The sequence below is a fragment of the Pan troglodytes genome, chromosome 1 (assembly GCF_028858775.2).
Source record: "Pan troglodytes isolate AG18354 chromosome 1, NHGRI_mPanTro3-v2.0_pri, whole genome shotgun sequence".
NCBI classification, from domain to species: domain Eukaryota; kingdom Metazoa; phylum Chordata; class Mammalia; order Primates; family Hominidae; genus Pan; species Pan troglodytes.
In genome coordinates, this window is record NC_072398.2 from 133985001 (window position 1) to 134009551 (window position 24551).

The window sequence follows — 24551 nt, forward strand, 5'->3', positions numbered from 1 at the left end:
CTGTGTGGTTAAACCCGGTCTCAAACGGTTATGTCCCAGCTTTCTCACTAACTGCTATTTTCCAAGAAATATACACTACATTTACGTTTTCTATAATACAGTGATTTTAGCAACACTGCTAAAACAACATTCAGCATTTTGCCTTTGTATTTCCTTTGTATTATTCTAAATAGATAACCATTGTCAGAAGACATTTCTTGAGCCCTCAATGAGGGGAGGAAAAAAATTATAATTCTTAGTCTTTTCAGCTTGTCACTACATCAATAATTAACTTTAAAAAAAAGAGAGGCAGTATAAAAAGATTCTTTAAGGAAGCATTTAATAATTCAAATGAATCTTAACTTGAAGCAGGTCACATGAAAAAGAATGGAAAACAAAAGCCCTGGGTACTCTGCCTTGGATGACTGGGTTAGGGACTCAGAAAGAATAAGAGAAACATCATATAATTGACTTATATTTGGCTAGTTTTAGTAGAAAATATCACTGTCCCTCTCCTAATAGATAGCCAAAAAAAAACCCTTCTTCAAGAGTAATGTGTATGGTTGCAAGTCCAGTAATGAAAAAAGAAAAGGAGGAAAGAAATAAAATCTTACAATGTGGGTTCCAGGAAAATGTCATGATGAATGACTCCATGAGTGGAAATCAAACAGAAAGACTGTGACATTAATATTTATAATATTGTAATTAGCAAGATAGTGCCTAAGCAGCATTATTAGTGTAACTAATCATATTATCATAAACTGACTCTGCAGTATTTAGACAGTGAGTGTTCTTGCCTTTATCAATGACTATCAATATCCTAAGGTTGTTTATAACTAAAAAAAATTCACAAATGACTTTACAATCATTCGATGTAACTATCTCAAGGAAATTGTCTCTGACATGATAGTTTATGACCATCTATAAAATCATTGTCTCAAATTTGGGTGGTTGCCATGTGAGCTGAAATGGAAGTAGCTGCATTGCACTGTCATGTTTTGTCTTTAAAGGATTTTCACACTCATTTCAAAACTTACATATTCAAATAAAAGATGGGTAATGAAGAAGACAACTTGTGTCAATGACATAAATGGAAACTGATTTGGTAAGAGTTTGAATCGAGATTCAGACTTTATTTTGTTAAGCTCAGCTTTCATCAAAATCTTAAGTGTAATTTTCAGCATTATCATTCGTTTAAAAAAAGGAAGATTTTTCTATGTGATTATATTAGTGATTCATTTCTCAACACTAACTTGAGGAATAAGCAGATGGTCTGGTAATAGATTTGTGCTTCTGGATTCTCCTGTGCAGGCTGACATGACTAAAACAATAGGTGATTATCCCTTTAGATTTATATCCCCAGTAGTGAATCAAAGTACTCTGGATCTAGGGTACAGGTGATTTCCTAATCATTCTTTCTTTTTTTTGTCCTATAACTTTTTTATTTTTCTTTTTATTATGTTTATATTTTTTTATTATACTTTAAGTTCTAGGGTACATGTGCATCATTCTCAGCAAACGAATCGTTCTTTCTTAATGTTGCTGCTGCTTTTGTGTGTGTGTGTGTTTGTATGTACGTGTGTGTGTGTGTGTATGTGTGTGTGTGTCTTTGCATATAACTCACATTGTCCTATCATTAGCCAAAGAATAGTATGCTGGTCCTCACAGTGTCCGCATACTATAGGGAGATGAGAGAAAATGTAGACCCTTTGTAGAAAGACACTCTAGAAGTATCTGGCTTCTTTACACAGGAAAATTTTGTTTGGAAAGTACAATGGCTACTCTGATATTCACTCATAGGTCAGGCTAGAATAAACCAGAACAGATATTTAGAAGAAACCCATTACAGTGCAGTGTTTGACAATGGAGAGAAAATGAGACTTGGGCTATGGAAACAAGGGTTTGGCCAAGTATGTCATGTTATCTTTCAAGTAATTAGCATATTAATATACTTTCCTTATGGTTACCTTACTTATTAACTGATCAAACTGCCTAAGCAGCATTTCTTCAGGTGGCTGTTGAAGGGCAGGTAGTTGGGTGTTAGTACACTTACGGTGCAAGCCATTAAAATCTGTGCCTGCAAGAAGAGCAAATTCCTGAGAAGAACAGTCATCAGCTTTGGCACAACACAGAGCTGTTGATGTCAAACTCTTGGTGCTTAAAAACCATGCAGCATGCTTGTGAGAAATGTAGGTTCCCAGGCCCCACGAGCATTGATCCTAAGTCAGTGGGTAAGAGGTGTGTTGAGAATCTGCATTTTAACATCATAATTTTCATGGAGGGATCCAAAAATCTGCATTGCCAAAAGGGACGAAAAAGAGAATAGCAATAGAACAGTGAGAGATTGAGAAGTCAGCAATGAGCAGAACACAAGCTTCTCTTGATGGAGAAAGTAAACAATAAATAATTTTGAGCTGAAAAAGAAGTGAAATAAAAGATACAGGAGAGGAATGCCAGAGAAGCATCACACTAGGTTCCAAATGGCCAGAGGTTGGAAATACACAATGAAGAAACTGCATGTAGGACAGCAATTATTAGCAAATAGTAAGACTGCTGGATTTATGTGAAGCTTCCTTGTTAGCTAGACAACTTGGGCAAGTTACTTAATCTCTCTAAACCTTTTTATAAAACTGTACAATGAAAATAATTACAATACAGTTCCATAATCCCTCATTAACAATTCTGAAATCCAAAACATACTGAAACCAAATGGTTTTACATAATTCATTCAGCAGAAAACCTGGCCTGAACTGATGTGAGACTTGCTATAATCTTTATTCCTCTCAGAGAACATCAGATTAACGTGTTTGATTCCAGGTTGCTACCCCACACCTTGCTGGGGCTGGAGAGGGAATGTTTATTAAAATTAGGTGTATGTACCATTTTACATTTCTAAAATCCAAAAGATATTTCTAAATCCATACATCTGGCTCCAAAGGTTTTAACTATGGGCTTGTGAAGATTACCAAAATGAAAATATAATTGCAAATATAACTTCATCCAGAAATTCATCTATAGAGTTGGAGGCAATGTATATATTTTAGTGATTTTAGAAAAGAAAATATTACTATTTGGCACTTTTAATTATGGGAAATAAGAGTTATGTTGACATTCTTCGTTAAGAAACATGAAAGAAATTGGATAGTCCGATATTTGAACAACAAATTTTGCAACTGGAAAAGCATGAAAGAAAATGTCTTCACTTTTTGGTGCTTGGGATGAGAACAGGACTCCTAAATACCAGTCATGAAAGAAAAACAGTAGAGGCCAAAAACTAATGATCACTTGGGATCTGCATGCATTTCCACATGCTATTCCCGACATCTGGAATGGCCTTCCAGTTCTCAAGCATCACTTTTTGAGCTATTCCCTGACCCTTGCTATAGAATTAATGTCTCCTTCCTTTTTGAACCTAAACTGTAACCAGTATCACATCGCAGTTGTATTTTTGTAAGTCTGCTTCCTTTACTAGAAAATAACCTCACTTTTCTTATCCATCTTTGTATCTCAGTTCTCTAGACATGCACTGAACATGGTAGTGCCTTAATAAATGTTGACTGAAGAAGTGAACTAATGACTAAATGAATGTTGAAAGAAAAAAGCTTATTGGTAACATTAAGAATTAGTAATCGCTTGACTTACCAAGCCATTACTTTTTCCATTACATCAGAAAAGAAAAGAATGTGTAAAGAAATAACCTTTGAACTTAAAGTTCCTTTTTATGTGTGAATTGAGTTTGGTAAAAATAACATGGAAAAAGCCAGAATAGAAGGAGTGAGATAGACAGGTGAGCAACCTTTATGCCTTCTTGACTTGGCAAAATATGCCTAGATTATAAGCTTCTTGACGGCCTAGAACACAGACTATGTGCCAGTGCCTAATGCAATGTCTACCATGTAGGAGTAATGGCATGGTAGCTGAATTGAACATACTGATCAATCATTAATATATTTTTAGGATTTACCTTAAATGTCACTTCTTTTGTGAGTCTGTCTATGACCCTCTTCCTTGGCCTCCAAGAAAGTCAAATCACTCCTTTTCGTTTTCTTACAGTCCATGGTTCCTATAACTAGTATTGCAAGTACTGCATTTTCTTTTAATTGTATATCTTCTTGTCCAGTGCTGCAGGTCATTACAAGCATTTTGAAGGAAAGATAATATCTTATTCATACTGGAGTTTGCAAGCTAGCACAATGCTACATGTTTATAGAATTAAATTGCACGAATTATCTGTTGTGTCCTTATTTAGGAGGAAAAAAGAAAGCCAATGTATAATTAAAATTCCAGCTAGATCCTTTTAAGAACAGCAGCAGTCATTTTAGAAGAAAACAATAAACCTGCCAAATTACTGTATTTCCAGTAGGTTTTAAAAAATGATGAAATACATATTGGTGATATTAATAAATGAACATAATCTGTGCTCATTAAAAGGCTCTCATTAGGATAAAATCAGAAATGCTGTCATGGTGGTTGTACAGCAACTCTGAAAACAAGGATTTGTTTTGATAATAGAAACCAAAATTGTATCCATATGACCAGATACATCATTCTCAGTTATTGACAAAACAATTCTAAAATTCATATGCAACCAAAAAAGAGTCCAAATAGCCAAAGAAAATTTGACAAAAAGAACAAAGCTGGAGTCATCACATTACCTGACCTCAAATTATACAATTAGGCTGTGGTAATAAAAACAGCATGGTACTGGTACAAAAATAGACACATGGATCAATGGAACAGAATAAAGAAGCCAAAAGAAAGCCACATATCTACAGTCAACTGACCTTTGACAAAGTTGACAAAAAGCATACACTAGGACAAGGACACCTTTTTCAATAAATAGTGCTGGGATGATTGGATTGCCATATGCATAAAAATTGAATTATACTTCTACCTCTAACCATATTTAAAAATCCCCTCAAAACCCATCAAAGACTTAAATGTAAGATCTGAAACTATAAAAGTACTAGAAAAAAATATAAGGAAAACTCTTCTGGACATGAGTCTAGGCAAAAATAATTATGACAAAGACCTCAAAAGCAAATGCAACAAAACCAAAAATAGACAAATGGGACTTAAAATAAAAAGCCTCTGCACAGCAAATGAAATAATCGAGATAACAGAAGGCCTACAGAATAGGAGAAAATGTATTCAAACTATGTATCCAACAGGGACTGTCACCCAGAATTTACAAAGAACTCAAACAACTCAACAACAACAACAAACAAGTAACCCCTATTAAAAAGTACGCAAAGGACGTGAACAGACATTTTTCAAAAGAAGACAAACCCCATCAAGCATATAAAAAACTGTTCAACATCACTAATCATCAGAGAAATGTAAATTAAAACCACAATGAGATATCATCTTATACCAGTCAGAATGGCTCTTACTAAAAAGTCAAAAAATAACAGATGTAGGTGAGGATGTGGGAAAAAAAGGGAATGCTTATACATTTTTGGTGGGAATGTAAATAGTTCAAACCCTGTGGAAAAGAGTATAGAGATTTCTCAGGGAACTGAAAATAAAACTACCATTCACCTCAGCAATCCTACTACTGGGTTTATATCCAAAGGAAAAGACATCATTACATCAAAAAGATACATTCATATGTTTATGGCAGCACTATTCACAATAGCAAAGATATGGAATAAAGCTAAATGTACTTTGACAGATAATAAAGAAAATGTAGAATACTATTCAGCCATAAAAAAGAATGAAATCATGTATTTTATAGCAACATCGATGGATCTGGAAGCCATTTTCTTTTTTATTTTTTTAATTTATTTTTATTTATTTATTTGAGACACAGTCTTGCTCTGTCACCCAGGCTGGAGTGCAGTGGCACATTCTCGGCTCACTGCAACCCTGCCTCTCAGATTCAAGCGATTCTCATGCCTGAGCCTCCCCAGTAGCTGGGATTACAGGCGTCTGCCACCACGCCCAGCTAATTTTTGTATTTTTAGTAGAGACAGCGTTCCTCCATGTTGGCCAGGCTGTTCTCGAACTCCTCACCTCAAGTGATCCACCCACCTCAGCCTCCCAGAGTTCTGGGCTTACAAGCATGAGCCACTGCGCCCTCTGGAGGCCATTATTTTAAGTGAAACAACTCAGAAAAAGTCAAATACTGCATGTTCCCACTTGTGAGTGGAAGTTAATTCATGTGTACACATGCACATAGAGTGTGGAATAATAGTCATTGGAGTCTCAAAACGGTGGGAGGGTAGAAGCAGGGTGTAGGATGAGGAATTGGATAGAAGCAGGATATGGGATGAGGAATTGCTTAACGGGTACAATGTAAATTACTCGTGCGATGGTTACACTAAAAGCTCAAACTTCACCGCTATGCAATATATCCATGTAACAAAACTGCACTTGTACCCCTTAAATTTATACTAATAAAAAAACGGAAATAACACAATTTCATAAAACTATTGCTATTTGGTTGTGGTAATATTATATGTAGATGTCTAATTATCTATTTTTTTTCCTTTCTGGCAAGTTATTCAACACAGAGAATAAAGCAGTGTCCAAAGAAACGTATAAATGTCAACAGCAAGACCCTTACCAAATGCATAATGACAGTTTCAAAAGAGGATACTATAATTTCCTATTTACAACTTTAAAAGTTTTGTATCTTCTATGCCACTTATTTTTCCTTATTGAAATATAAATTACTTGGAGGAAAAATACAGAGGTCTTAAATGAACCATTTGACAAGTTGTGACAAACACATATGTCCGTGAAATCCTCACCTCTGCCAAAGCATGCAACATTGCCAACACCTTAGAAGCTGCCTTGTGCACTTTTCCAGCCATTACATCTTCCTTTACCACCACCAGAAGCAAACACCATCTAGCACCTGTCACCATAGATTAGTTTGTTCATGTTTTTTAGCATTCACATAAATGGAATTCTACAGAATATGTATATTTTTGTGTGTGTTGCAACTTTCACTCACTGCAATATTACAGAGATTTTTTCATATTATTGTAGGTGTTAGTTCATTTTTGTTGGTAAATAATACTATATTTTATTAAAATTACCACAATTTATTTACTCTAAATTATATTTAGGCTGTTTTCACTTTTTTGGTGTTATAAATATTTTTGCTATAAACATACTTGCATAACTCCTTTTGTGAACATGTTTTCATTTCTTTTGGCTAGTACATAGAAGTATAATTTCTCAGTCATAAGGTGGATGCATAAGTTTTACAAGAAACTTCCAAACAGAGTTCCAAAGCGGCTTTACTCTTTCACAGTCCTACCAGCTGTGGGTGGGTGTTTGGTTCTTCTATGTTCCAGCCACCTTTTGATATTCTCAGTCTTTTTAGTTTCAGCTATTCTAGTACATACGTGTTGATATCTCATTGTGATTTTAATTTTCTTCTCCCTAATAAGAAGATATTAACTCTTCTTTATGTTCTTATTGGCCTTCCATGTATCTTACTCTGTGAACTGTCTATTCAAATATTTTGTCCATTTTTTAATTCTTTAATTGATTTTTTGGAGTTCTTAATCATTCTAGTTATAAGTCCTTAGATCAGCAAAAGCATTTGACAAAATCCAACATCCAATCATAATAATGGCCTTCAGCAATTCATTAATAGAAGGAAACGTCTACAAAAATTCTATACCTAGTATCACACTTAATGTTGAAAGGATAAATTATTTTCTCTTAAGATCAAGAGCTGGGCAAGAATGTCCATTCTTTCTACTTCTATTCAATATTGTACTGGAAGTCCTAACCAGCACAATAAGGTCATAAAAATAAATAAATGATATTTAGATTGGAAAAAAATGGTCTTGCACTGTCTTTATTTGCAGATGGTAAGATTGTGTGCATAGAAAATCCTAAAGAACCTATAAATACACTATTAAAATAATAAGTGAATTTAACAAAGTTTCATAATACAAAAACAATATACAATAATAGTTCTGTTTCTACATGAACAATTGGAACAATGAACTGGAAATTAAAATTTTAAAATGTCATTTACAATGGCATGTAAAAACTATAAAATGCTTAGGAACAAATTAAAATATATGTAGTATCTGCACTGAAAGAATTGCTTTCACAGCCACGTGGATACATGCAGCCAACAAGCATATGAAAAAAAGCTCAGTGTCACTGATCATTAGAGAAATGCAAATAAAAGCACACTAAAATACCATCTCTCACCAATCAGAATGGCTATTAATAAAAACTCAAAAAATAATAGACGCTGGTGAGGTTGCAGAGAAAACAGAATGCTTATACACTGTCAATGGAAGTGCAAATTAGTTCAACCATTGTGGAAAGCAGTGTGTTGATTCCTCAAAGAGCAAAAAAAAGAACTGCTATTCTACCCAGCAATCCCATTGCCGAATATATACCCAAAGGAACATAAGTCATTCTACCATGAAGACACATGAACCCATATGTTTATTGCAGCACTATTCACAATAGCAAAGACATTAAATCAACCTAAATGGCCATCAGTGACAGATTGGATAAAGACGATGTGGTACATATACACTATGGAATACTATGCAGCCATAAAAAGGAACGAGATGTGTCTTTTATGGAAACGTGGATGGAGCTGGAGGCCATTATCTTTAGCAAACTAATGCAGGAACAGAAAACTAAACACTCCATTTTCTCACTCATAAGTGGGAGCTAAATAATGAGAATACATGGACACAAAATAGGGAACAACAAACACTGGGGCCTACTTGAGGATGGAAGGTGCAAGGAGGGAGAGGATCAGGAAAAAAATAACTACTGGGTACTAGGCTTAATACCTGAGTGACAAAATAACCTGTATAATGAACCCCCATGACACAAGTTTGCCTTTATTACAAACCTGCATATGTACCCTTGCATCTAAAATAAAAGTTAAGAAGAACTGCTGAAGAAAAATTAAAGAAGACTTAAAATAATGGTAAGATATATTAGGATGTTATTTCTCCCTGGATTGATCTGTATATGCATCATAATCCCAATCAAACTCTCAACATGTGTTTTTTAGAAGTTGACAAGCTACGCTAAAATTTACACTGGAATTCAGACAAACTAGAATAGCCAAAACAATCTTGAAAAAGGAGAACAAAGTGGGAAGTACTATCTGCCTTCAAGATTTTCTATAAATGTACAGTAATCAAGCAAGTGTGTTTGGGTGTCAGGGTAGACAAATAGATCAATGGAATGGATAGAAAGTCCAGAAATAGACCCACACATATACACTCAATTGATTTTTGACAGAGGTGCAAAAGCAATCCAATGGAGAAAAGAAAGCCCTTTCAACAAATAGTACTGGAATTATTGGATACCTATATTAAAAAATGAACCTCATGTCTACCTCACACAGGACAAAAAAGTAATTTTAAATATATGATATAAAAAAGTAAACGGTAAGGTAAGACTATAAGATTTTCTTTTTAGAGTTTTAGATTCACAGCAAAATTGAACAGAAGGCATATACTGCTTGCCTTCAAACTGTACATTTTTAAAAGAAAACATTAAGTAAATATCTTTATAACCTTGGGGAAAGGAAAAATGTCTTGGACAGGATACCAAAAAAACACTAACCATACAAGAAAAAATAAGATGAATTATGCTTCATCGCAATTAACTTACACTCATCAAAAGATACAATTAAGAAAATGAAAACTCAAGTCACAGATTGGGAGAAAATATTCCTATACTTGTATCTCATGAAGAACTTGTGCCCAGAATAAATGCATATAATATTTTCAAAATGTAAACTGTAATAATTAGAAAATTTAATTTTATTGATGAGTATATAGAATCTTAAAATGGAAAGTCTATAATAAGGACCTGCTGGTAGGCTCTTGCAGCTTACTCCTGTCCATCTATGATAACATTTTTGGGGGACTTTTTTATACTGTAATGACCATTCTTGGAGCTAACCCAGAAAAGAGGAGAAGGGAAGGGAATGAAGGCCATTTTTCTTCAAGTTCATTGTATGGCCCTGTACTTCTTGTCCATGTTATCTTCTCCCATTACAGCTTTGTCCCCACAGTTATTCTCCCTGGGACTGCCAGACAGTTACATTATGTTGTTAGAAAAGTTCCAGATGATATTTGCATTTCTATCAGTTACTTGGGTAATGATTGATATAAAATATATTATTGAGGTCACTTTCTATGATTGTAGTCAGATCACATGAGGCTAAATATTTTTTATTGTTTTAGTTCATTTCATAGGGCATGAGGAAGGAAAATAAAAAACAAAACACCAGTCCCTGAAAGTTCAAACGTTCAAAATTATCAGATCAGAATGTACTGCATAAATGTTATGAAGACTTAATCTACATCTGAATGTCGTCAGATGGTTTGAGTGATATCTTAAGTAGAATGCTGGAGTGTCAAGTATCCTGTAAAAATAAGACAGACACCTGTTTTATAAATGGTGATTATTCCTCCTTAGAAGCAAAAATTGTTAGATAAAATGTGTTAGCCCCATCTTGTTCTGAGCTTCTGATCATCTCATCAGTGTGTGATGATCCCACAAATAAGTCAATGTGCTGTAGTCAAAAGCTTACCACAGAAGAGAGAGTGCTTGAAACCCAGCAGGTCTGAGTTTAAATCCAGGCATGATGCCTTACTACTGGGTGAGCTTGGAACAGCTACATGGATCCCACAATCCTCCATTTATGTAAAGGCAAACTGAGATGATGATAGCTATTTTGCAGTACTTTGTAAAGATTAGAAATCATATATGTACACAGAAGTCTTCTGTGATAAAAAAGAGAAATCCTCTATCTAAAGTGTATAGCATGTAGTTGTAAGCAATCAATACATGGTGGTTGTTATTATAACTATTCGTAACATGGAAAGGCATAGATAGATAGGCAATTTGGGATAATACTGAATATGTGATATATCCATTTCCAAAATATATGGGTAATATTGGGGTAGATAGAAACATTTGAGCAATACTTTATGAGTTGATTTCTTCTCTGCTTTGTGCAGATTTTTCAGATGGTACTTACAAATTGTTTTTAGAAGTTACCTTAACCTATTGACACCATGATTTTACTAGCTTAGTTTTGTTTGATCTGGTCAAAAGCTACCATCTTTGTCTTTTGAAGCACCTCCTATCCCAAAAAGCTTCTAAATAATTGAGAAGTGTTCACTTTCCAGGTAAAATGGAGATAAATTAATTAACTTCAAGTTTGGGCAGTAAATTGTCATGAGTAGTCCATCATTCTTCCTAAAATAGGCAGAAGGGAGGTGTCTACTGCTGTTGCCAAACGTTAACATCTGAATTTAACGTGAACCATTAGGGGAGGGGTAAGAGTCCCTCAAGTTATGGGAAGAGGTAGTTTTGCATTTCTTATAACCAGAGTAGTTTGTGAAGTCCTGTAAGCCTCCCCAACTTGGTTTCTCTCATCCCAGAGGTAAGTTGGTTCATTTTACAAGGCAACTCTAAACATTTCGTAGTACCTGCTGGGAGCCCTGTATAGAGGAAGCTCGTGATTCAAAGCCTAGCCCAGCAGAGGTGTGTGATCAATTGTCAGTGCCTGCATGGACATTGAGATATAGGATGAGATAGTACAGAACATGGATTTCCACTTCCATGTCTGAGTGTGGAGTACCAACAGGTCACCAATTCTAGGAATTTGGGCAGCAATGTGCTTTTTGAATCTGTAGCTGCTACAACTGCCTTATCACAATCCACCATTGCATGCCTGAAATAAAATGTAAACTATACTACATTTTCATTGTGTTGTCATTCTCCCATAAGTTCCTTTCTTTTGTCCATCGTGCTTATACGAATTATGATTCCCCATTTCTCCTTACTACATCAACTTGCCAAACACAAATGCAGTTACTTCTTTTGTCACATTCATGGGAGTGGTTAAGTATAATTCCTCATACTTCATCAAATATAACTAATCAGAATGCACCTTATTTAATTATATACTTAAAACTTGTATAAAAATGCTTTTCATATTCAACACAAGTTGTCCACATTAATTCTGATGTTGCTTTTAAACCATGAAAAAAAATGAGGATTGTTCTTGTTCTGGGTGGAGATTGAGGATTTAAAAAGAAATCATTACTATATCCATGTAAGTTAAAACTTGAATTCAAATTCTAGCCTTGAATTCATGCCCTACCTTTCCTTCTATGATCTCTACAAAATCAGTGGACATTTATAGCAAACCAGTTAGCTTTGTTCCCAATCCTCATTTTATGGAGTAAAGAAAATACCTCTCTGCAATTTTGAGCTATGCCCCTGATACTCTTCCTGAGAAAAACATGTATTTGTTATATCTCCCGTTAAGCCCATCTGCTCACTTGAATAAAGGGAATATTAGTTTGAAGATACAATTTTCTGGTAATTATAGGAGACAAAGGAGTCATTTTGATAATGTAAAGAGTCAACAGAAATTATAATTATATTGAGCTTTATGCCAATTTGTCCTCATCTAAGATTTCAGGGGAAAAAATTGAAATGTCTGCTGTTTGGAATAATAAAAGGGGGATTTAATTTACCAAAAAAAAAGTCAAACAAAACAAACCATAATTAAATTTATTTTTAGCTTCAAGATGATATGGATATTGAACAGCGTTACCAAAACCCTGGGAGCTTAGGAAGGATAGGTGAGGATATCTTCAGTTGCCCTGAATAATTGGCAGTCTCACACTTAACCAAATCAGTTTAGACATTCAGATGAAATATCCATCTCCTTTCCTTTTCTTCTTAGAAACCTGGTTACTCTGTTTGGTTACCCATATTGATCTAGTTAACCACCCAATTATCAAATATCCACTCTATTTTATGCTGTATAATCTTAAAAAGCAATGTTATTGGTAGCTCAAATCCATGCCCTATAATAGTTCTGTGCTTCATAGTCACAGGTGACCCCTCGAAATGTGTCTGAGAAGATGTGACTGCAACGTGCACAGAAAATGTGACTAATGCTGCACTGAGAAGCCTTTGATTTGCAGCTTCAGGCACTCTTTGTGAAGTGCCTTATAGACTGGAAGTGCCCTGAAGCCTTCACTCCCAGCCCCTTACACCATGCTGGCCAGTCTGCTGTGGATTGTTTCACTGTCAAGACCGTGCCTTTTGAAGATTTGTTGCCATACATCTTTAAAGCATTTCGTTTGTCTTCCCTACTGATCAATTTTATACCATTTCATCTCAAACTATAGAGCCTTTTCTAGGTCCTGTGCTGGCTGTTAGTCTCTTCATTTGCTCAGCCCAGCCCAGCTGAGCTGAAGAATGTCACCCACCCATCATCAGGCTATCAATCTGGGCATCTTTCAAACCCTAAATGTTACCAAGTCTTTATTTCCACTTAATGTAGGTCCCAAGTGAAACCAACAAAAGCAAACACATAGCATTTGTGGTAATCCAGTCCTCCTAGGAAAATAAAATTATTCCTGTGCTACTGTATATAATCTTTATTGAGATATAGAGTAAGGCTGGAATGCCATCTGACTTTGCATGCTTTTGGCATTTGTGGTAGATATTGCTAGTGCTCGCTAATATTTTCTATTCTTTGTCCCCTCTGGTTTTATAAGAGGCAAACCTCCCTGCCCCTTGGATGTTCCATATGAGTGAGTGACTTACTTTAGTCAATGAAATGTGAGCAAAGTGTGGTGTATGACTCTTTTGGCTGGAAGCGTTTAAGCACTAGCACTCAATTCTCCCTACTCCCTTTCTCTGCCACGATGAACACTGAAGTCTCATGCTGAGCTGGTGGCAACATAAAATGGATGGCCTAGATGGTCAGATACCACGTATTAGCAAAGCTAGAGACAGAGCAGACTTTTTCTGAGTAAGAAAGGAACTTTTATTTTGTTAAGCCACTGAGAATTAAGGGTCTATTATTACCACAGTACAACCAGCCTATGAGGATTAATATAGAATTCCAGATAACTTGTAACTGTTTCCAAAGGGGTAGCTGGCTCTTTAGCCCTGTGAAAAATTATGAAATGGAAAAGTTCATTTATATGGTTAGATTTTGTGCCCCCACCCAAATCTCATCTTGAATTGTAATCCCCATAATCCCCATGTGTCAAGGGTGGAACCTGGTGAGAGGTGACTGGATCATGGGGGCAGTTTCCTCCGTGCTGTCCTCATGAGAATGAGAGAGTTCTCACAAGATCTGATAGTTTTATAAGGGGCTCTTCCCTCTTCACTCATCTCTTGCCTGCCACCATGTGAGGTATGCCTTTGCTTCCCTCTCGCCCTTTGCCACGATTGTAAGTTTCCTGAGCCCTCCTCAGCAGTGCAGAATTGTGAGTCAACTAAACCTCTTTTGTAAATTACCCAGTCTCTGTTATGTCTTTATAGCAGTGTGAGAATGGACTAATGCACTCATTTTTTTGTGTTCTTCACTTCCTTTTCTGCACTCCTTCCCATCTGCAAGTAGCTAGTGCTGTAGTGCAGTTTCCCATTATATCACTCCACTAGTAGTCTGACCTCTCCTGTCAGAGTGCTCCAGGCTACCACACAGCCTTTCTTTCCATAACATACAGCTAAGATGTTTATTCCCCCATTGTGCCTATGCTGTGGTCTGAATGTTTGTGTCCCTTCAAAATTCATATGTTAAAATCTTAACTGCCAAGGTGATGCTATTAGGAGATGGGGCCTTTGGAAGGCAATAAAATTAGCGTCCTTATAAAAGGGACCCCAGAAAGATCCCTTGCCCCTTCCACCATGTGAAGATACAGTGAGAAGTTGCCATCTGTATGGAAGCAGGCCATCCCCAGATACCAAATCTCCCAGCGTCTCAATCTTGAACTTCCCAGCGTCCAGAATGGTGAGAAATAAATGTTTGTTGTTTATAAGCCAACAAGTTTATGGTATTTTATTATAGCAGCCTGAACAGACTAAGACAGCCTGACTTTAAATAAGTTAGGAGGATATCCAGCAATTGGCCTCATCCAACTGTGGAACCAAGAAGAGTGTGCACCTTACTCATGGTTTCTGTCTTGTAAGCTGTAAGCCTTGGACAATATACATACTTTCTCTTAGCCCCTATTTCCTGATCCAAAAAGTTAGGATATATATATATCTCATAGGAATGTCAAAAAAAAAAGAGAAAGAAATAATGGTCTGAATTTCTTTATCCCTTCACAGTTCAGGTTCTAGAAAATGTCATCTCTACTCACTGCCCTTCATTTCTTACTTGCTTTTCTGTCTTCCGCTAGTCAAGGTTAGATTTCTACCCACTGGCAACCCCCAAAATCACTAAACATGCTCTCACTAAAGTTGAGTTATTTACTACTGATCACCCAATCCAGTAGATACTTCCCAGTCTTTATTTTGCAAAATCTGTGTGACATTCAACAACTGACTACTCCTTCATACTTGAAATGTATTCTTTGACTTTTAAACACATTTTTCTCATATTTCTCTATTACTTCTTTCAAGGAAACAACCGTTAGTACCTAGTATTTGCTGGTCATTATAGATGCAAACATTAACAATAATATAATTGTGCCCTTAAAAGGATCACAGACTGTGTGGAAATTGAACGCTTAAACAGTTATTAATAATATAGTGTGATAATTGCAATTATAGAGATATACACAGACAACAGGGGAGGAGTTTCAGAATGTTTTCCTAGATAACCTGAAACAAAGTCTAGTAGGAGTGCGAAAAATACTCTAGGATAAGGCATAAAGCGTGGCAAAGGCCTGGAGATAAACAATATTTCTGTGTGTGAAGAGAAACTTCTTAGAGTTAATTTTTAGGATACCCGCCCTACACAGACACACACACACACACACACACACATTTTTTTGTCCCTTGAATACTGGTATTCCCTTGTTCCATCTCTGGCTCTCATATTGTTGTATGGTCATTTGACCCCTGAAGCCAATATTCCTCTCTTTATTGTTATCTTCCAAATATGTACTCTCACCAAAGACCTCCCTGTGGACCCTACACATTCCTATATTCAGCTTTCTGGTGGACTTTGATACCCAACATCCCAGTTCAGTGCTTTTTCTGCAACCTCAGAATAAAACAACAGTGGTGATTATCCCTGACAATTATATAAGCACTTTATAATTTACAAAGCACTTTGGCATACATTATCTCACCAGCTGCTTCCTTAATGTAATAGCAGCAGTGGGCAAAAAACCGTGTCACTCCCGACAGCTCTTTTCTGACCTTGGTCTCCCAGCCCCACCTACTAAAAACATGAGAGCATCTGGATGAGAGCTGATTAGAGCCTAGAAGCTGACCTTGTGTGGGGACCAGGGGAGCATGACAGCAGTAGTAGCCACCCCCACACCTTCTCCATCTCCATAGGGGCAATAGAGCAAGCCAGAGGTTTCATGGCAGAATGCAGGAGGCTACACAGAGCAACAAGGCTTCTCATGGCCTGCCTAAGCAGAGGCTGACGATGGCAGGCATCAGCTTGTGGGAGGTTAAGCACTTATCCACTCTCCCCCCACTTTTCTGATTTCTCATTTCTTCCATGCATTAACTACCATTTTGAAAGTTTCAGTGGGTTAATTAAATTCTTCTAGTGTTGATGCTAAGAAAGCTGAAACATTTTCAACTGAGATTGACACTACTCAAGACACAGGCTTCACTGATGTTTGTTCAGTAACACTCCAATATGTCACAGGATTGCCAAGAGAACATCTGAGAGCTATAATGAGCTAAAAGTCAAGTACAGGGGAAAATGTGTTCCAGACTGCTGCAGATGTTCTCAAATCAAATCTTATTTCTGTGAAATGCCATATAGAATATTCAGCTGTTGAAAGATGCAACACGAAAGGACAGTTCAATTGATTTGCACTGTATTTAAAAATTTTATGTAGCCTAAATTATATGAAATGGTTTTTCCCACTTTTGAATCAATTAATAAGAGATGCACTTGATTCTAATGAGCTTCAAGGATGATTTTTTGGGCTAAGAGGTATGCATTAGGTGGTTTAGGTAGGAGCTAAGGCTTATAGAAGGTGGCAGTTGAATAAGGGAAATAACGTATAGTTGAGAAACAGACATTCTCTAGACCCACTCCCTTGCCTTTATTCTTCCTTTATCGCTTTGGCACCAAAATGGAGAAGACTTCTGTTGAATGAATTCACCAAGATTCTGATAAGTCTATCTGTGATACTATGTTGATAGTGAATCATTCTGCCCCTCCTGAGAAACCCAAAGGAAGCTTACAGGAGGAGACCAAGGAAATATTTTGGTAGATGCATCTGTTGTCATAATCAACTTATATTTCATCACACAAGTGACCTTGCACATCACCATAATTTTGGTAGTCTGTCCTTTGATTGGGAATAGTATTCTCTTACATAAAGGAAAGCACTGAACAAGAACTGACAACCTAGGTAAAAGAGAGAAGGATGCTTAGGTGAGATTAGAAAGTACAGTAGAACACTACAATGAGATATTACTTCACACCCCCTAGAATAGCTAATGTTCAAAATACTGAAAACATAAATGTTGGCAAAGATATTGAGCAGCTTGAAAATTCATACATTGCTAATGAGTATATAAAATGGTACAACTACTTTGGAAAACTCTCCAGCAATTTCTTGTAAGACCCAACAATTCTACTCCTAGGTATCTTTCCAGGAGAAATGAAAGCACATATCCATAAGGTTTTGAGGTAATTGAATCTCACAGACATGTAAGGAAAAGAAACCAGACACAAAAGAGCAGTTACCAAATGATTTCATTTATGTGGAGTTTAAAATGGGAGTAACAAATCCATATTATTTGAAATCAAGACAGAAATTTTCTCCAGTAATATTTTTATCCTATATCTCAACTGGGGTGGTAGTTTTGTGAATGTGTATATTTGTCTAAAGTGTAACTGTATACTTAAAATGTGTGTATATTATAAATACTACATATTATAAGTACATATTATAAATCCTACATATTATAAATACATTGTTAATTTTTTTAAGAAATACAAACTCACTCTGAAAGAAACTATAGGTTAAACATTTGGTAATATTTCTATGACAAAATAAGATATATCATATAAGAAATACTAAAGACATTTTTTATGCCCAAATTACTTTTAATCAGGTAGCCTTTGGGAACTAAAAACCTTATGAAGTTAACCACTGGAAAAGAATAGCTGGTACCTAGATAAAAATCTTGGCTGGAAACCAGCTTAAAGAAAATGAATGGCTAGGGGCATAAACAAATGCATTTCACTCTGCCAACTTGCCAGCAGCTGGGTGTGGAGTTGGAAGACTTTCGGCCTTTCACATCAGGGAGGCTGGCTAGGACTTAGAAACGGAGAAGGGGCACATCTGCTCCTTGAGGAGTGGAGTAGGTAGTGGATGTGGTGTCACAACTCAAAGGAGAAGCTGCTTCTTAAAGATGGAAAATTTGATTAGGTCTTTTGGTAGGCCTTCCATGTGCTTTGCTTTGTAGGATCAGCCAGTGCCTGCAGCCTCCGTTAACAAAAGCTGGCCTTGCCTGAGGCCAAAGCTTCCAGAACAGAACCTTAAATTGATTGCTGATAGGATATTACATGCAGGGCTGGACTCTTTTGCCCTAACGTCCTACCTACCCTTATACAAACAAACCCAGTGGGAAATTTGTCTGGAAACTTTAAATCAAATACATTTCTAGTGTTTTAATATATGCATTGACATTTTGTCTTGTAATAGCATTATTATTCATGGATAATAAAATTATAACATTTATAGAACTGAAGACAAAACACTTGAGGTTGAATTTCCATTCACTCTGGGTACACTTTGTGCATTTGGTAGGGCATTAGCATTGCAAATTGGAAAAGAGTCAAAACTATACTTTCATTCTGCTATTTTTGCATTCAGGATTTCTGCCTTTGTACTTCCTATTATCTAGGATGCCTCTCCTAGAAAATTGTGGCTGGAAACAAGTATCGCACATCTTTTCTGAACTCACATAATTCTGACAGATTTTGATTTTTGGTACTAATTAGAATTTCTTTTACATATCCCTGCCTCAGAAACTTTAGTGTTTGGATTTTAATCATTTAAATAAACATCTATGCATTCAACATATATTGAGTATTCCATGCCAGGCACTGCAGTAGATAATTGAGATTGAGTGATGAATAAGATAAACTCTTTATCATTTATGATCAATTGTAAAAAAAAATAGTAATAAACTCTAAATACTTCACATAATTGTATATACCTTTTGTGTGTGTATATATATGCATGTATATATATACACATTATGTGTGTGTATATATACTCATTTTACACATATCTGTACATATATGTACATATATACACATATATGTACATATATACACACATATGTACATATATACACATGTATATATACATATACACATGTATGTATACATATATACACATATGTATGTATACATATATACACATATGTATGTATACATATATACATATATGTGCATATGTACATATACACATATATGTGCATATATACATATGTACATATATACACACATATATGTACATACACACACACATATATGTACATATATACACACATATATGTACATATATACACATATATGTACATATATACACATATATGTACATATATACACATATATGTACATATATACATATACGTACATATATGTACATATATACACATATACGTACATATATGTACATATATACACATATATGTACATATATATATACACACACTCATTTTACAAAGGTGAAAACTGAGGTTAAAGAGGTTTAGCTATTTATTAGTGGAAGCCGGATGCAAACCCAATTCTGTTTATTGCAAACACTGTGCCCGTAACCATTCAATTACCACTCCTCAACATAACTGCTATTATGCTATCGGAGTTGTGGAATTAGAAGGAAACAAGTGTCCATCTCAACCTAGGGCATCAGGAGCAGTTGGGAGGCAACAGATGAACTGAGTCTTGAGGGATGAAAACACTGTAAGGTTTATGTAAATGTCCTCATTAATTCCATTCTATAGGCAATGGCTGGCTCTGGCTAAATGATCATTTGTGAAAATTGCTACATTTTTATTTATAGTAGAGAAAGAGTTACAAATCTGTTGGATAATTAATTCCTTCTCCCGATAGGGCACAGGCTTCATTCTTAGTTTGTGCTTTTGGGTGTCGTTGTCATTTAGCATAAATCCTATCAAATCTTTGTGAGTTTTGCTTTTACATTTCCTTCATCTGTGACGAGAAGATTCTATTAGCAACCCTGGCACCTTCCATTAAAGTCTACAGCTTCCAACTGCCAGGAAGGGATAATGAAGTGATAAATTTAATTTGATACCAAAATATGGAAGGCAGAGATATCTAAGTGAATTTATAGCATTAGCTATGTCTTTCTTCTTAGCATTAACAAAAGTTTTATGGCAGGTTATCAAAATCAGTGCAATAAAAACAAATTCATATGAATTCCCATACACAGAAATCAGATCTATACTTTGTATCAAATCATGTCTTTCCCTCCTCTTAGCATTTTTGGGCTCGTCAGAACCTAATATGAGTTTTAAGTATTTTATTACTTGAAGGATGACAAAAAATACTGTTGATCAGCTTATGAAGCATTTTTTACTCATTAATGTATGTGTCCTGGAGTTTATAAAATCGAAATCTCCTTCTCCCCACTGGCTAGAGACCAGAGAGCCTACGAAGAAAGATAACACCATCACCGATGCCTACAGTTGTGACTATGAGGGCGGTTCAAATTCTGTGGGATGGAAAACCCACTTTCACCTGGATTTCTTAACTGTTTGTATCATGGTCGTAAACACAAAAATTCTTTTTGCTCATTTGCGTGCTTATACTTTGTCTAAATACTAACATTTCCACATCAAGATCCCTTTGTTTTAGTGAGCTTTATCTTACACCTTCATCTTTGTCTTTCCATATGTTAGCATTACAATTAATATTGCTATTCTAGTTGCAGATGATGCCTGTAAACTGCACCTATGAAATGCACAGCCAGGCTAAGTTCTGCTTTTTCCATGCAATGATGTATGTGTTCATCCTATAAAACAGACAAAACTGTTAGAATCAGTTTATGAGTACAAGGTTATTTGCCCAAGGAAAAGTAGAATTGATAATCATGATAATGACAATACAAATTAAAAACCTTCAATGGTTGTTATTTAACATTTTGAGGGCTTTTTGTGTTATCTACTTTAATCTTACAATGATTTATGTAAGGTATGAATTATTATTCTCTATCCTGTTGAGAAAAGGAAGGCTTGGAGGGATTAGGAAGTTGTCCTAGGTCCCATGCTGGAAAGAGCAGAGGCAGCATTCTGGTCCTGGTCTGTGTGCTCACAAAACCTCCGCACTTGCCTACTACATTCTACCACCTCTACTTGTTATCCTGTCCAGAGAGAATCATTGTTTTTAATGCTTGGGATTTGATTCTGAGTTGGCAGAGAGAAGATTAAGATTTTGCTAATCTGTGGGCAAGATTGTTGAACGTTTTACCTCTTTGCCAGTGACCTGTGGCAGTCAGTTGTAGTAGAAATAATACAATACTTACTCACCTGTATTCAGTGAACTTAGGATAAATTATTGCTTTTGCAGGCATGCCACCTTCTTTCCTCAACCTTTCATCATTGGCATCAAGCCACATTGCCATCGTGGGCTGATCCTTACCATGGACCTTCTGTTTATTGGCAAAGATCACAGGTCCAACTCTTCCTCCTTCTATTCTGCCCAAGTATGTTATATTACTTGACTTTTAGCTTTTCTACAACATATCCAAGTTGGGTTATGACTTCATGTATTTATTTACATGCATATATTTTCCCTACCAATGCCTTAATTAAACTAGTTTTTCTAGTCTGTTGATGATGTCTTTGAAAGTATTTAAGATAGGCCGTGCACGGTGGCTCATGCCTGTAATCCCAGCACTCTGGGAGGCCAAGGTTTGTGGATCATGAGGTCAGGAGCTCGAACCAGCCTGACCAACATGGTGAAACCCCATCTCTACTAAAAATACAAAAATTAACTGGGTGTGGTGGCGCGAGCCTGTAATCCCAGCTACTCAGGAGGCTGAGGCAGGAGAATAGCTTGAACCCGGGAGGCGGAGGTTGCAGTGAGCCAAGATCACGCCACTGCACTCCAGCCTGGGTGACAGAGCGGGACTCTATCTCAAAAAAAAAAAAAAAAAAAGAAAGAAATGGAAAGAAGAAAGTATTTAAGATAGAGAGAGCCAGAGAATAATGAAGAAGAGAAGACCTTCAGGGAATGGGGAGAAACCTGATCCTGAGGTCTGCATAGATCCCTGCGAATTGCCTTGTTCTCCCCAGCTTTGGGCCTTCCCTTCATCAGCTGCATTGCCTATGTAGATGTGTATGGTTGCCTGGCTGCATGCCCAGCAAACTGTTGATGTGAACATTGCCTTCTGTGTCTCTTCAGTCATGTCAATTTCATATAAAATCAGCTATCTAGGCAGTAACTGAGTACTCGAATGGGCTTCAGATTCCCCTGTGGTAAGCAACCTTCAATTGGCTTATAATTCTTATTACTGACCAGGGTACCAGGCAATGACTGATTTACACTTAATAGCAAGGAAAACCCTAGATATACCTGCCAAGGACCTTAGAGTGTCCTCATCACAACTGCAGGTGAAGTTTCCATTCATACAGTCCTTACTCAAGCATTGTAATGTATGCAGTTCTGCAAAGGACCAAGAGAAAACTTATGAGGGGCATCTGAAAGTATTCTAGATCTGTATGTGGGTTCTTTCCCCTGCCTTTGTGATGCTAATATATTTTCTGTATGTATGCCTGCATATTTCTCCCTGGAAGTTCCCTAGAGGATACCTAGCCTCATACTCTTGCACCAAAGAAGAATTCCCAGAATAATGATCTAAATATGTATCTACTCCTTAGTTATTTATTGAGTGTCACAAGGTATAAATACCATGGTTGGGGTGAAGTGAGATGAGGCAGTAGAAGGGATGCAGGTGGAGATGGAGAGCTCCAAGGATGTTTCTGAGTGATTCCAGTGTCATGGGCATAGAATGTCAACAATCCAAGGCAGAGCATAAGTGTGCATACAGCAAGAGTTACACTACCAGTCATCAACAGGGAGGATTTTTGAAGTTTTCATTTATTATGCTAAATATGTATAGAATGCAGATTAAAACAACATGGCTAGTTCAGTAGTGATTAAATGTGACAGGTTGCTAGTAGAGTCTATTAAAAGAGGAAAGTGTGGAAGTATTTTTGTGGTGAGCCGAGATCGCACCATTGCACTCCACCCTGGGCAACAAGAGCAAAACTCCATAACAAATAAAATAAAATAAAATAAAAATTAACCCAATATATCAAAAAAATCTAATCAATTATCATAGGCATCTGTAAGCACATCTTCATACTAAGGGCATTTTCTCTCAAGTATTTCGCCTTGGAAAAAAATGCTCCTTCTAAGACAAAATGTAAAGAGAATGCCAATTTGTAAACATTTGGAGTTGGAAAGAAAAGAATACATTATGGATTACTGATATCATCGGTAAATATTGACTTTTTAGAACACTCTGAAGAAAATGGTAATGATTAGACCATTCCATAGAGAAGTAAATGTAAAACTGTAAAATGTTTATAGGTAACACAAAGTAGGTAGAACTATTAATATTTCACCAAGAAGAATCATCAGTTTGATTATTCTTCTTGAGCAAAACAGAATCACTGCTGGGTGTAGTGGCTCAGACCTGTAATCCCAACACTTTGAGAGGCTGAGGTGGGTGGATCACTTGAGGTCAGGAGTTCGAGACTAGCCTGGCCAGCATGGTGAAACCCCATCTCTACAAAAAAATACAAAAATTAACTGGGCATGGTGGTGGGTGCCTGTAATCCCAGCTACCCAAGAGACTGAGGCAGGAGAATTGCTTGAACCTGTGAGGTGGAGGTTGCAGTGAGCTGCGATCATGCCAATGCACTGCAGCCTGGGTGACAGAGTGAGACTCTGTCTCAAAAAAAAAAAAATTACTAAGTGGGAATTGAAGCCCTATCTCTATATGAGCAAGCGTAGTAAGGTGTAGTGCCTAATCACGTTAAATTCATTTTTGTCAAAGTGTGAAAATGTGAATTCTGAAAATTTCTGAATATTAAAGTTCAATTTGGTTATCTAGAGTATATCTAAACTCATTGGTTAAAAAAATCTAAATAAGGAAAAGTAAGCAGTGTTCCTCTGGAAGCAAGATTTGTCTAAAGCAATGTATGCGAATAGGGATAGGGAGAATGAAAATTCAGTGAGAATAACTCGTACCAAATGAACATACTGTCCTCTTTTAATATGTTTCCAGGCAATGGATAACAATTTTCACCCAACTCTTACTAAATATTAATACCTTGCAGTGGCCTTTACTTCAGTTACCTCATTTAACCCTCAGAGCAATCTGTGAAGTAGGTCTTCCTGATACCTGTGCTTTAACTGATGATAAAACAAGTGGCTCAGCTGAGATTTGAACCCAAACAACAGGAAATGAAAGCCCAAATTCCAAACCATTCTACATCCCTCAATAGAGTGAAGAGCTGCTGCCAGCAAGGCATATCTTGCTTTCTGGAAGGCATTTGACAGCTGAGTATGATAGCCTGTTACACACTGTGGAGAAGATTGTTACTTG

At 36.4% G+C, this 24551-nt stretch overlaps 1 protein-coding gene across 8 annotated transcripts in view; it reads left to right on the top strand.

Moving 5' to 3' along the window:
• DPYD (dihydropyrimidine dehydrogenase) overlaps nucleotides 1-24551 on the top strand; it is an 841255-nt gene that overhangs the window by 726422 nt on the left and 90282 nt on the right. The window contains exon 21 of one of the 8 annotated variants that reach the window (XM_016922998.3): nucleotides 1-559. This exon is cut by the window's left edge and continues 347 nt beyond it. The exons of the other annotated variants lie outside the window; for them this stretch is intronic. The gene's annotated coding sequence lies outside the window, so the exon portion shown is untranslated. Of the gene's footprint in view, nucleotides 560-24551 lie in introns of those variants that run through there. 8 annotated transcript variants of the gene reach the window in all.